At 38.2% G+C, this 13437-nt stretch overlaps 2 long non-coding RNA genes across 2 annotated transcripts in view; both read left to right on the forward strand.

The window, feature by feature from the left end:
• Positions 1 to 13437, forward strand: part of LOC121500311 — a 211313-nt gene that overhangs the window by 51236 nt on the left and 146640 nt on the right. The gene's annotated exons all lie outside the window — the stretch shown is intronic.
• LOC121500312 overlaps positions 1 to 13437 on the forward strand; it is a 52062-nt gene that overhangs the window by 7013 nt on the left and 31612 nt on the right. The window contains exon 2 of the long non-coding RNA XR_005990363.1: positions 7465 to 7511. This is a non-coding gene — a long non-coding RNA (uncharacterized LOC121500312). The remainder of the gene's footprint in view (positions 1 to 7464; positions 7512 to 13437) is intronic.

Here is a 13437-nt window from a genome sequence, read left to right on the forward strand (position 1 = left end):
TACACACTTATAAGAATGGCCAAAGTCCAAAACTTTGCCAACACCAAATGCCAGAGAGGATGTGGAGAATAAGAATTCTCATTTATTGCTGGTGAGAATGCAAAATGGTATAGCCACTTTGGGAAGTTGGCAGTTTCTTACAAAAATAAACTCAGATCACATGACCTAACACATGTTCCCTGGTGTTTAGTTAAAGGAGTTGAAAATTTATGTCCACACAAAAATCTGCACACAAGTGTTTATAGCAGTTTTATTCATTATTATCAAAACTTGGATTTGGCAAGATGTCCTTCAGTGGGTGAATGGACCAATAAACTATGGTACATCCAGGCAATGGAATATTAGTCAGCTCTAAGAGAAAATGAGCTCTCAAGTCATGAAAACACATGAAAGAAGCTTAAATGCATGCTTTCAAGTAAAAGAAGGAAATCTGAGAAGGCCACGTGTTGTATGACTCCAACTATATGATATTCTGAAAAAGGCAAAACTATGGAGATAGTAAAGAAATCACTGGTCTCCAAGGGTTAGGGGTAAGGGAGGGATAAATAAAGCACAGAAGATTTCTATTCCACACAGTGGTATAATAGTGAATACATGTCATTATGCATTTGTCAAAACCCTACATTTGTCAATGGGGTTTCACTGATTATAACAACTGTACCACTCTGGTGTGGGTCGTTAGTAGTGAGAGAGGTTATGGGTGTGGGGGAGTAGGGGTATTTGTGAAATCTCTCTACCTTCTTTTCAGTTTTGCTGTGAACTTAAAACTACACTAAAAACCAAAGTCCGTTTAAGAATGTTTTTAAAAAAGTATTGAGTTTCCATTATATTTTAGGTTCCTCAAAGGTTGTTGGGATTAAATGATTGTCCCTGCCTTCATGGATCTTGAGAATGCCGATGTAAAGGTTAAGTGATGTCTGATGAAGGAGTCCTAAGCAGTCTTGGAGGAGAAGCAGTTAAGAGTTGAAAGGGCTTTGGTGGCAGTCAGCTGTTAAAATTCTGACTACATAACTTACAGGCACAATTTTGGGCATATTTTTTGAGACTCATATGCTCGATTGCAAGAAGGAGATAAAAATGTTTCCCTTGTAATACTCTTTTGAGGATTAAATGATACATGTAAAGGGCCTAGAGTAGCACCTGGCATATTATAGGTGTTTATGAGATAACGGGTTCTTTCTGCTGTTTTGTGTGTCATTCCACTTGGGCAAAACAAAGGGCAACCTAGCTCAGAGAGTATTGGCTAATACTTTCTGAATATGTAGCATGCATACCTCTGTAGAGAGCTTGCCTGGCTTTGGCAATTTCCCCCAGAATCTTCCCAGATTGCACATGTTCTTTGCAAACTATTAGACATAGACTAAACATTCATCTTCCACTTCCATGTGCCTTTCCTTGGGCTTCTCATGTTTACGTTTACCTCTTCCCTTTGGCTGAAAACTTGGCTTTGTTAAGGAAATTCCCAAGTGAAATGCTCTTCTTTTAAATTAAGAAGGTAGATGCTTTTGACAACTGAACATCATTATGATATTTATACTACGTATAATATTCCTAACATCTGCTTCTATGTCAGTTTCCCAAGGCCTAAGGTGACTAATGATATGACAGGCTGACACAAAATCAACTGTGTCAGTTTGATGCACAGCTCTGCTTTTGAGGGGAGGCATTGGAGGTCAGAGCTGAGTGCTCTTTAGCATCAGTGTGAGGAGAGACTGAATTATGTAACCCAGACAGGAAATCTGTGCCATGTGTCTGACATCCATTCTGGATTAGATCCCCTTCTTCGTTACTCCTCCAGCTCCTTGAATGTTTGCCCCTGGACAGGTAGTGTGGGCTCTGGAATCTGACTGTGGGGTTCAGAGCCAAGTACCATCACAAAGACATTCTGGATCTGTATTAAATTGCTTATCCACTTTGTGAATAAAGAAACAAAAGTGGATAAAGTTCTAGGGAACTAGTTTTTTTTATCTGTAAAATGGGCTTAATAATAGCACTTACCTCACGTGGCTGATGTGAGGATTGAGTGAATTAATGCCTAAGAAGCACAACCATACGAGATGAGTGGAATTATTAAAATTGTTCAAAAATGCTTGATATGTTTCTCTATATCAAAACAGTTATCACACTGGATTGTAAACCTTTATTTCCTTGTGTCTTTGCCCCACTAGCCCATGAGGTTTTGGTGGCAGTAAATATGTTTTGTTCATTGTCCTATCTCCAGATCCTAGCCTTGAGCTAGCACACAATATGCATTCAATATTTGTTTCAAAAGTAACAACAGCATGGATGGCTCTTCAAGGCATTGTGCTAAGTGAGATAGGTCAAGTGAAGGCAAATACTGTATCATATCACTTATCTGTGGAATCCAAAAAGCTAAACTGGTAAAAACAGACTAAAATGGTGGTTACCAAGGGCTGGGGGTGGTAGAGTTGTGGAAATGATGTTTAAGGGTGCAAACTTGCAATAGTTGATAACTAAGTTCTGGAAACCTAATTTGTGCAGCATAGTGATTATAGTCAACTATACTGTACTATAAACTTCAAAGTTGTTAAGAGACTAGATCTTAATTATTCTCAACACAAGGAAAAAAGATAATTATGTGACATGAGGTGATAATTAAGTTGCAACATATAAAGGCATCAAATCAATAGATTGTACACCTTAAACTTACACAATGTCACATGTCAATTATGTATCAATTTAAAACGCTAAATAAAAAAATGAGTGAATGGATAATATATCACTCTGGTCCATTGATTCAGTAGTTGTGTGGGGACTTGAGGTAGTGTGGTGTGAGTAGGCCGGAAGATGTTTCGAGAGAGATCATTCAGGTTGTATACTGAACAAGCCCAAAGACTAACATTCATGTAAACTGAAAAACATTCTTATAAACCATAAAGAAATAATATTTTTTCACATGAATAATTATTCTTAGAGTTGATTTTAATGGCTAAAACCATTATAATATTTAAAGATTGGTATTTTTTTAAAATTATAGTTTGGATAGGACTCAGAAATGTGATTTGTATAATATTTCTTTTATTTTTTAAAAAACTACTTTACATTTACACTGGGACTTAGGGGAAATGCTGGAGTGGTTGGGTGTGTCTAAGTGCTCTAACCAGATTCTGAAAATGGTACTTGGCCCTCTCTGATTTGCCATGTTTCTGCTTTTGCCTGTAGGGGAAGTCCAATCTGTTCTCAGACCACCAGACCGTCTCTCTGCCTCTTCTAAAACCCCTCTGTATCGGTATGAAAGAAGATTTTTGGTCAGATATATCCAAGGGGTGTGTCCACTTGCTGCCTTGCATTTCTGCTCCTGTGCAGTCATCACACCCTTGCAGGGAGGGCTTGGTTCAAACCAGGAGGCTGGCCCTCTTCTTTCTCAGTATCTTGGTGGATACATCAGGTTGGTTCTGCTTTGCATATGTGGCTGTCTTTGATATAGTCAGAAATAGGGAGCCCTTCTTACACTTACACCCCCAGGCATGAGCTTCACTCCAGCTTATTAGAGAAACTCTGAATTAGGCAATCACTTACTTGGTTTCTTTTCTACAACTTTTCATTATATGCACAGCTTCCTTAGTCATCCTGAGGGGGTGGGGAGGGCTGTGTGTTAATATTTGAGAAATAAAACCCCACCCTCAAACCCCCAAATGTCATGGTCCTTGAAGTGTCATGAAAGGCCAAATGCTATGGGAGTTAAAGGCCCAGTTTCTAGAATCAGAAAGACCTGCATTTAATCTGGGCTTCATTACTCTGGGACTTGAAAATGTGTCTTAATCTTAACCTAAGTTTCAAAAAAAAATATCTTAATCTAAGTTACTTCATTGTGAAAGGGAAGCATGTTTGTATCTACTACATAGGGTTGTTGTGCAAATTCTGTCCGATAATGCATGTAAAGCACTTACTGCAATCAGTGTCTGTAGGAAGTGGACAATAAGTGCTAAGTAAATCATTTTAGTTTCTAATTTTGAGGACAATCAAGAGTACCTACAGCCATGCAGCATATTTTTATTCAAAAAGATAATTAAATTCAATTAAAAAAGCTTTCTCCCAGAGTGGGATTTAGAATTAGCTGTGGATTTTAATATTTTTCTTCTCAATATGTGGACAGTTTCTGTATGGTTTATTTCCCACAGTTTTTTTTTTTTTTAACACTTGTGTTTCTGCCCTTTACTTCATAGTGTCAGCACTTTCAGGTCATGGGGGACACTTAGCAGGGACAACTAAATCAGAGTTTCAGGGTCAGAAAAGATTACTGGAGAAAATGGCAACTCAGCTGGCAAGAGAGAGTTACCCAAGCATAGTGTGGGGGCAGAGGGTCTCCTGGCCAGCACCACCCACAGGAGAGAGAAAGCTTGAGTGCTGGGGGCTTGCAAGTCATTTGTTATGATTGGGGTTGAAGGAGAGAAAGGAATGGCTCTAGGTAAGTATTCCGTCGTTGGCAGGGGTTGGGTCATAAAGGGTCCATAACTGGACACGAGAGAGAGGGCTTTCTAATAAAGGCAATGGAGAATCACTGAGGGATTTTTAAGAAGGCAGCTTATATGAGAAAGTGTTTTCTTTAGAATGACTTTTCCTTACTACAGTGTGAAGAATGGGTAGAGAAAGAAAGGCAAGAGGCAATGAGACCACTTAGGAAGTTACAGGAATCAGGCTGCCAGGAGATGGTGGTGATTTACACAAACATGGTGTTCTTGGGGATGGAGAAGAGTAGGTGAATTCTAGAGATATTTTAGAGGTTAATGTATAGAGCTCCATGATTTATTGGTTAAAAGTAGTGAGAAAGAGGTGAAACATTTAAGTCGTAAGATTTAAGTAACTGGTTGATGGGGGTATCATTACTTAAGGTAAGAGCATGTTTTGTGAGAAAGAAAATAAATTCAATTTGCACATTCTCTATCAAAACAAGATGAAAACCAGGAAGTAATAACATGAAGCCACGGGAAGAAGGCTTACCTAGGAGAAAGGAATGGTCACCAGTAGCAATGTTGCTGAGAAATCAAATAAAAAAGAAAGAAATCAGTAAAGTTTATCAGGGAGATCCAGGTTTCAGTTAGGAAAAAAAAATGGTGGAATTATTAAACAGGTTAAAGATGCAAAAGGTTGAAGTGTCATGGGGGAAGGTTTCCAGTGCAGAGGTTTGGGAACAAGGGGAGGACTAGAAAATGAGTCTGTGAAAAGTTAAACAGCAGCATCAATAATATTTATGGTGTGTGTACTATGTACCTTGTAAAGTGTTCTACCAGTGTTACTGAATTTGATACTCTCACTATCTCATGATGGGCACTTTTATAAGGTCCTTTTCAAAGATGACAACTGAAGTTCTGAAAGATTAAATACACTTACCTAAGATCACATAGCTAGTAAGTGAGAGTCCAAATTTGAACACAAACCGTAGCCTCAGAACCCTGCTCATAACCCCCAGCTATGCTGCTGCTTAGATATCATGCACAAAACATTGTGAAGAGTAGAATATGAGAAATAACAGATGGCCACAAAGACCTGGGTCTTTGCGAGTCTGACCCTGTGAATTACATCATTTGGGATCCCTTGCAGGTTGCCTTCTGATTGGGTTCAGCCAATGAGAGATTGGTAGGCAGAAGGAGAGAGATATCTTTCTGTTTTGATGTCCTATGTCCGGAAATAGCTGTCTACCTCTGGCAGCCCCTCCTCCTTCAGGGCACCAGTCCTCACTGAACTCTTCTGTAAGCCCATTAAGCCATAGTGGGGAGTAACTGTCCAGCTATTGCTGGCCCCTGGGCACCTCACCATCCCTTATTTATTCTCTTAACTATATGCACACCTTTCTACTTAGGGGTTTCATTAGAGTCTCCGCATTTGAATCATCTGGAAATGAATCATTTCTCCTGCAGTGACCCTGAATGATAGAGGCAGTAGCCAAGGGGTATTGGAGACATGGGAACTAAAAGATTTAACTGGCAGCAAAGCCTATACACTCCATCACCAAAAATAGCAGTGATGAGAGTCATAACACTCACAGTTGTTGGCACTCTACAATTTATAAAGCGCCTTCACATAAGTTATATCATTTGAGTCAAGAAATAATCCCCAATAGTAGGTGTTTTTACATTTACATAAGCAAATTGAAACTCAGAAAAGTTAATTTGCCCAAGGTCTCCCAATTGGCAGAACTGAGTTTCTGAACCCAGACCTCCTGAGACCAGGACAAGCATTCTTTCTACTGCACCTCGTCTGCTTCCCATTAGTTTAGTGAGGTGGCAGGATGCCTTTTTTGTATAAAGCTTCCTGCAGTGGGCAGGCAAAGAACGTCTAAATCATGTCAGGAATCCCCAAGGATGCAGTGCATTTCACATGTAGCTAAATTCACATGAAACAAAAATTCCCTCCATCTCCTGGGACCTGTCTCATTGCGTGTAGGATGAAGAAGACTAATAAAGTATGCCAGCTTCACCAACAGTATCAGTGTAGAAAGGGAACTGATAAACGGTCTCTGGGGGGCTGAAAATAACTGGAAAAAATTCTAAAAATCACCCCACAATGCCAGGAGATCATGCTGATGATTTCATTGAGCTTAATCCTTGGGTCTACACCTCTTTCCCCACATATTGGGCTGTTGCTTATTTCTCAAGATCAGTACTAACTGACCATAGATTCACATTTGAAAACATCTTTTAAGAGCCTATTCTATGCCAGATGTTTTCACATGCGTGATCTCATTTGAATTCCATAGTAGCCCAGACAGGTGAAGTGTCTTTCCTCAAGGCTGTAGGGCTAGTAAGAGGATGGAATAAAACCTAGGTATCCTGGTACTTTTCAGACTATAAAGCCTTCAGTTCCACTGCTATCCATGAGAAAGCAGCTCCTGCAATTTCTTGCTTATTTATTTATTTATTTATTTATTTATTTATTTATTTATCTATCTACCTATCTGAATTATAATTGACATAAAATGTTAGTTTCATGTGTACAAGATGGTTGTTTGATATTATTTGATGGTTATTTGATATTGTATTATTATACATTATGAAATAACGTATGAAATAATCACCATGATAGGTCTAGTTACCATCTGTTACTATATGAAATTATTTCAACATTATTGAGTATATTTCCTATGCTGTACACTACATATTGGTGACTTATTCATTTTACAACTGGAATTTTTGCCTCTTCTTCACATAATTCACACATACCCACATCGCATCCCTTCTGACAACCATCGGTTTGTTCTATATATTTATGAATCTATTTCTGTTTTGTTTGTCCATTTGTTTTGTTTTACTTTTTTAAATTTTTAATTTTTTTCAATTTTTTTAATTGAAGTTCGATTTGCCAACATATAGTTTAACACCCCAGTGCTCATCCTATCAAGTGCCCTCCTCAGTGTCTGTCTTGTGTTTTAGATTTTACAGAAGTGAAATCATATAGTATTTGTCTTTCTCTGTCTGACTTATTTCATTATTATATACCCCTTAGGTCCAGCCATATTGTTGCCTATAGCAGGATTTCATTCTTTTTAATAGGTGAGTAATTGCTATTTTACTCATATTTTAAAAATCCATTCATCAATGGATGTTTTTGCCGCTTTTATAACTTGGCTATTGTAAATAATGCCACAATGTACATGGGATGCATGTATCTTTTCAAATAATGTTTTCATTTTATTCAGACAAATACCCAGAAATGACATTGCTGGATTGTATGCTAGTTTTATTCTTAATTTTTTTAGAGATCTCTAAACTATTTTCCATGATGACTGCATCAATTTACATTCCTACCAACAGTACACATCTTTGTCAATACTTATTATTTATCTTTTTGATAATAGCCATTCTGACAGGTGTGAGATGATAGCTCATTGTGGTTTTAATTTTCATTTCCCTGATAATTAGTAATGTTGAGTATATACTCAATACTGTATACAGATGTATATACAGTATTTTTCTTTAGAAAAATGCCTTTTCAGATCCTTTGCTCATTTTCTAATCAGGTTTTTGTTCTGTTATTGAGTTGTATAGGTACATTATATATTTTGGCTACCAACCCCTCTTTGGTTATATCATTTGCGAGTATCTTCTTTCATTCAGCAAATTGTCTTTTGGTTTTATTGATGGATTCCTTCATTATGCAAAACCTTTTAGTTGGGGGGATCCTTGTGTGGCTCAGTGGTTCAGCGCCTGCCTTTGGCACAGGGCGTGATCCTGGAGTCCCAGGATTGAGTCCCATGTCAGGCTCCCGGCATGGAGCCTGCTTCTCCCTCTGCCTGTGTCTCTGCCAATCTCTCTCTCTCTCTCTCTCTCTCTCTCTCTCTGTCTATCATGAGTAAATAAATAAAGTCTTTAAAAATAATAAAAATTAAAGAAACCATACAAAACATATCATATATGTTTTTTAAAAAAAGAACCTTTTAGTTGGATGTAGTACCATTTGTTTATTTTTATTTCCCTTGCATGAGGAGTCATATTCAAAAAAATATTGTTAAGAGTGATGTCGAAGAGCTTACTGCTTATGTCTTATTCTAGGAGTTTTATGGCTCCAGGTCTTGCATTTAAGTCTTTAATCCATTTTGAGTTTATTTTTGCATTTAGTGTAAGAAATTGGTCCGGTTTTATTTTTGTATGTAGCTGTCCAGTTTTCCCAACATCATTTATTCAAGGAATTATTTTTCTTCTTTTTTTTTCTTTTTGTAGATATGTTTAAGGGAAACTGAAAGAAGAATTCAGTTCATGAGGTTGAATCTGTTGATTCAATCTAGGAGTGTAGGGAAGGGACTCTGCTGAATAAATAGGGAATAAGGCTGATGACATGGAGATTTGTATTTTCAAAATTCCAAATCCAAGTCTTCCTTTCATCTTTCCCTTGATGCTTAGAGAGAAAAGATGTCTAAATTTGTTTGTTTGCTTATTTTTGGATTATGAGAAAATAAACTTAGAAAACCCCTCCACTAAAAGTTAGCTCCTGAGAGTTGTTCTAACCCAGTGCTCCAGTCTGAGCAGAATAATTCCCTTAAAGTGACCATGACAATGCAATCAATATATACTAGCCATTATTCTTTTTATTATTGTTTGTTGCCTCAATTATTGAAATAATGTACTAGCTTCAGGGTTTATAACCTTCTTAACTAATGGTTCATCCAGATATCATTCTTGATGTCTTCATTCTTGGATTCTTCAATCTCCAAGTGTGACAATAACAGCCTGAACGTGGCAGTGGCAATGAAGATGCAGAGACCCTTCTGTTCAATAAACTTCTAGATGTTTAGCATGGAGTACAAGGCTTCTCAGTTTGATCCAAAATTATGCTCTTGCCATGTACGTTACCTGCTTATGATTCTCCTCCATGCACACCGAGCTACAGTTGCACCAAATTATTCAAGCTCCTTGAATACACCATATCTTCATGGTTCTGTGAGATTTTCCTGCAGCAAACTTCCATCATTTTCCATTTGAGGAATGTCTGTGTTTAGTTTAGAACCCAGTTAAATCACTTTTCTCCAGAGTCTTCCTTGGTTCCCTCCTCTCATTCCTACTGCTCTAGAACTGATTACTCCTTTTATTGTGCTCCTTAAGTATTGACATCTTACCTTTAGCATAGGGCTTATCATTTATAGAAAGCAAACTATTTGCATTCCTGACACCAATAAACTCTCCTCAAGAGAAATAGCTGTTCTAAAAGTAGGCACTCAGTGGAAGCCGATGTCTGAGTAAGGAATTTAATTCTCATTTCCTGTGTGGAGGATTCTAGTATTTGATAATTCTCTGATCCTCACAAAGCATTCCAGATTGTGGTTACACAACGGCAATTTATATCTTTGCTTTCAGATAGGACCAAACTTTGGCTCGATGCCTAACAATATAGTGGACATAAATTAACAGTGGAGCAATTTACAGTCTGTCATGTCTTATTGCTTAATGAATTTGTCAAAAATCATATTACTCTGAAAATTATGGCAAGCAGGGTCCATGGGGCTTATGTCTTTAAGAACAAGATTGTTCCAGCCTCACTCAAGCAAAACTGCTTCACTACTTTCCTCTTTTTAATGTGGACGCCAGAATCTCTGAGCACTTCTGTTTATTTATCAAATCTCTGTTGACTTTCACTTTGCATTAGGACTACCAGGGATGACCTTGGCCAGTTTGCAAATCCTCAACCCCAGTCCACCTGCTGTCAGAGCCAAATAGGATTTAGGAGTCTCTTAAACTCCTGATTCTATGCTAATATGATGTCATCCATTTCTGGCTTATGCTTACCCTATATTTTATTACTCATTTTTCAAACAAAGCCAAAGTCTTGTCCTCTATTATGAGGGCACCAAGTAGAACCCCCTATTAGCTCTGCCCCAACTGTTCCTTCATCCTCTTCCTCTTTTCCCATCTATTTACTCTCCAACCTCTTAGTCTTTGTTCCTCTTTTTTTCTCAGAATATGAATCATTTTTTAATGATGCTATTTCATGGGATAAAGAATCAGATAGTCTTGGGTTCCTCTAGGCACTACTTTCCTCATTTGTAAAATGAGATTAACAACTAACTCATTGGGCTAGTGTGAAGATTAGAGTGTGCCTGGCATCCATCCATCCATCCATCCATTTAAAACTCATTCATTCATGTTGTAAATATTTGAGAACTTAAAATGGGCCAGGCCCAAGGCTTGTTGCTTAGATGGATAGTTGAACTTAGGCTTTAGTGTCAAGGACCTTGGTGACCACTGGGAGGATGGACAAATTAAAAAATAACTAAAAACTAAGATGGGAAGTTGAATGATTGAGACATGTTCAGACAAGTTGACAGTTTCACAGTGATCTTCGCAGGGCTCCTGGAAAGTGCGTGGAGGGCTGCCAGAGCTCTGTTCTGGAGGGAGAACTGTCCTTAGGTTTGAGGCCATAGTTAATACTCAGAAATGATGATGGCACTGCTGGTGGGAGCAACAGCACTGGCAATAGTGGTTTTGATTGTTGTTATCATATCTCTGTTAGTTTCTCTCTTTCCTGTCTCTGTTCCTCTTTCAGTTCTTTTTGCAAGGCTCTCTCTATCCTTTACATTTCTGCATTTCTCTTTTCACACCCTATCTATCTTATAGTTCTTTTGGGAGCATGTAACTATGGATTAACTGATGGCTGATTAAAACACAATTGGATCTTTTTATTATGTATTTTTCCTAAGGAAAAATTACCCCAGTGGCACCTGAACATATGGAAGAGCCACGGCTGGGTTGCAAACCAGTGGGGGCTGCCCCATGAAGGTGGCAGATGCCCCGGGGCAGCTCCCTGGCTCATCCCGTGATCTGTCTGGTTGGCCAAATGGAAGCAGGCCAGGCACCTAACAGTTAACTGTGATGCTTTTTTCCCTATTTCATTTCAATCTCTTTGTTCCATGCAACCAAAGAGCTAATGCCTGGCGAATTTATTATGACCCATTGTTTGGCTTGTGGAATAAACCGATTCTTCCCCTTTCTGTGTTCTGACTCCCCCCTTTGTCTGCAATTTTATTTTACGGTTCTTTTTGTACACATCCAACACATGCTGAGGTTATTGAAAAGCACAAATTACACAGAATTCAATTTGCATATCTATTGAGGGTCCAATCCCAGAGTCCTTAGTCAGGCAAAATGCCCATTGACTCTTACCTCCTTTACTCTGCTCCTTCTTGGCACCAAAACCTGCAGGCTGCCCCTCTGCTGTTTCTAGCAGACCTGGCAAATGGCCTTCATGAATGGTTTCAGCAGAGTCACACCATAGAGGACAACGAGTTGGGTTTTTGTAAACTTCCAACAAAGTCACTCAGAATATCTTCATGGGCAAGGTAGATAGAGAGAGGTCAGATGACAGCTAAGTGGGGTCAATTTAGTACTGGTGTGACCAAGAAAGTACAGGTGTTGGAGTCACTCAGGGTTATGTGTGAATCCCTGCTCTGTCAATTACTTGCTCTAAAAAAAGTTTTATTTTAACATAGCTGTCAGTTCACATGCAGTTGTAAGAAATGCAGAGAGGAGTTCTCATGTACCTACATCCTGTTTCTCCCATCCTTTGATTTTGACCTTGGACAAGGTACTTAATTTAGCTAAGTCTCATTTTCTTCACCTGTAAAATGGAAGAAATAATAGTACATAGTGTATGAGATTGTTTTGAAGATAATCTGAGACCATCTATGAAACAACCTGGCATACAACTTGTACTCAGACTGTCCTCAATAAACAAATATTTTCCTCAGAATAAATGATGATAGCCTAATAATTCTGATCATTGAGAAATATTAACCTTGAGAGAGTGGTTGGCAGTATATTTATAGTTTAGATCTAAATCCTGCTGTCATGAAAAATAGCATATGTATTTAAATTTTGATGTAAGAATGATGTTTTGTAGAAAAAAATAAAAAAAAATAGAATAACATAAAAAATCTAGAATCCTAATACCCAGTTAAAATGATTGCTAACATCTTGTTATGTATCTCTCATGAGTATATTTGAAACAACAAAAAATGTCATCATACTTCTCATGGTCCTTCATAACTATTATTTTAGGGCTGTGTGATGTTGTGCAATAAGGAATACCACATTTTATTCACCTTTTGAGGGCGTTCAATGTCTTGCAATAGCTTTCTTTTTTTCTCCTCCTCCTCCTCCTCCAACTTCGCCTTCAACTCTTCCACCTCTTCTTCCTCTTCCTCCTTTTTTAAAAAACTTATAAAGAGATATTTATTAAACATCCTGTAAAAAAATCTTTGTGCTCATCTCTGATTATTCCCCCAGTGTCCATTTCTAGGAATAAATAATTATGGCTCAAAGAGTCTCCACATTTTATAGTTTTTGATGCATAGTAAACCACATTAGTATCAGTTATTTAGGTCAGTGATTCTTTAATCAGGGTGCATAGCAAAATCATCTTTTAAATCCTGTACTTCTGAGGCTTTACCTCTGGAGATTTTTTTCCTGAGGGATCTGGCACATTTAAGTTGCTCCCAGGGGATTCCCATACACATATTTGCTTGGGTACCATTGGCTGAGAGGAAGACAAAGGTAAAATGTCAACAAAAGGAGATCCCTGGGTGACTCAGTGGTTTGGCGCCTGCCTTTGGCCCAGGGCGCGATCCTGGAGTCCCTGGATCGAGTCCTGCATCGGGCTCCTGGCGTGGAGCCTGCTTCTCCCTCTGCCTGTGTCTCTGCCTCTCTCTCTCTCTCTCTCTCTCTCTCTCTCTCTCTCTCTCTATGTCTATCATAAATAAATAAATAAATAAATAAATAAATAAATAAATCTTTAAAAAAATGTCAACAAAATTTTCAAATGACAGGAGGCTGGAAAGAATTAATTAGGTGATAATATCGGTTTTCCCAAAGATGTCCATATACTAGAATAATGGAAGAACGTGGTATGAGGACTTACTATATATGGAACACCCTCTGTAAGCTCCATGCTCTATTGCCATAGCAGATAGATTATCTGGATGATTGTAGT

Source organism: Vulpes lagopus, chromosome 10, assembly GCF_018345385.1.
Source record: "Vulpes lagopus strain Blue_001 chromosome 10, ASM1834538v1, whole genome shotgun sequence".
NCBI classification, from domain to species: Eukaryota; Metazoa; Chordata; class Mammalia; order Carnivora; family Canidae; genus Vulpes; species Vulpes lagopus.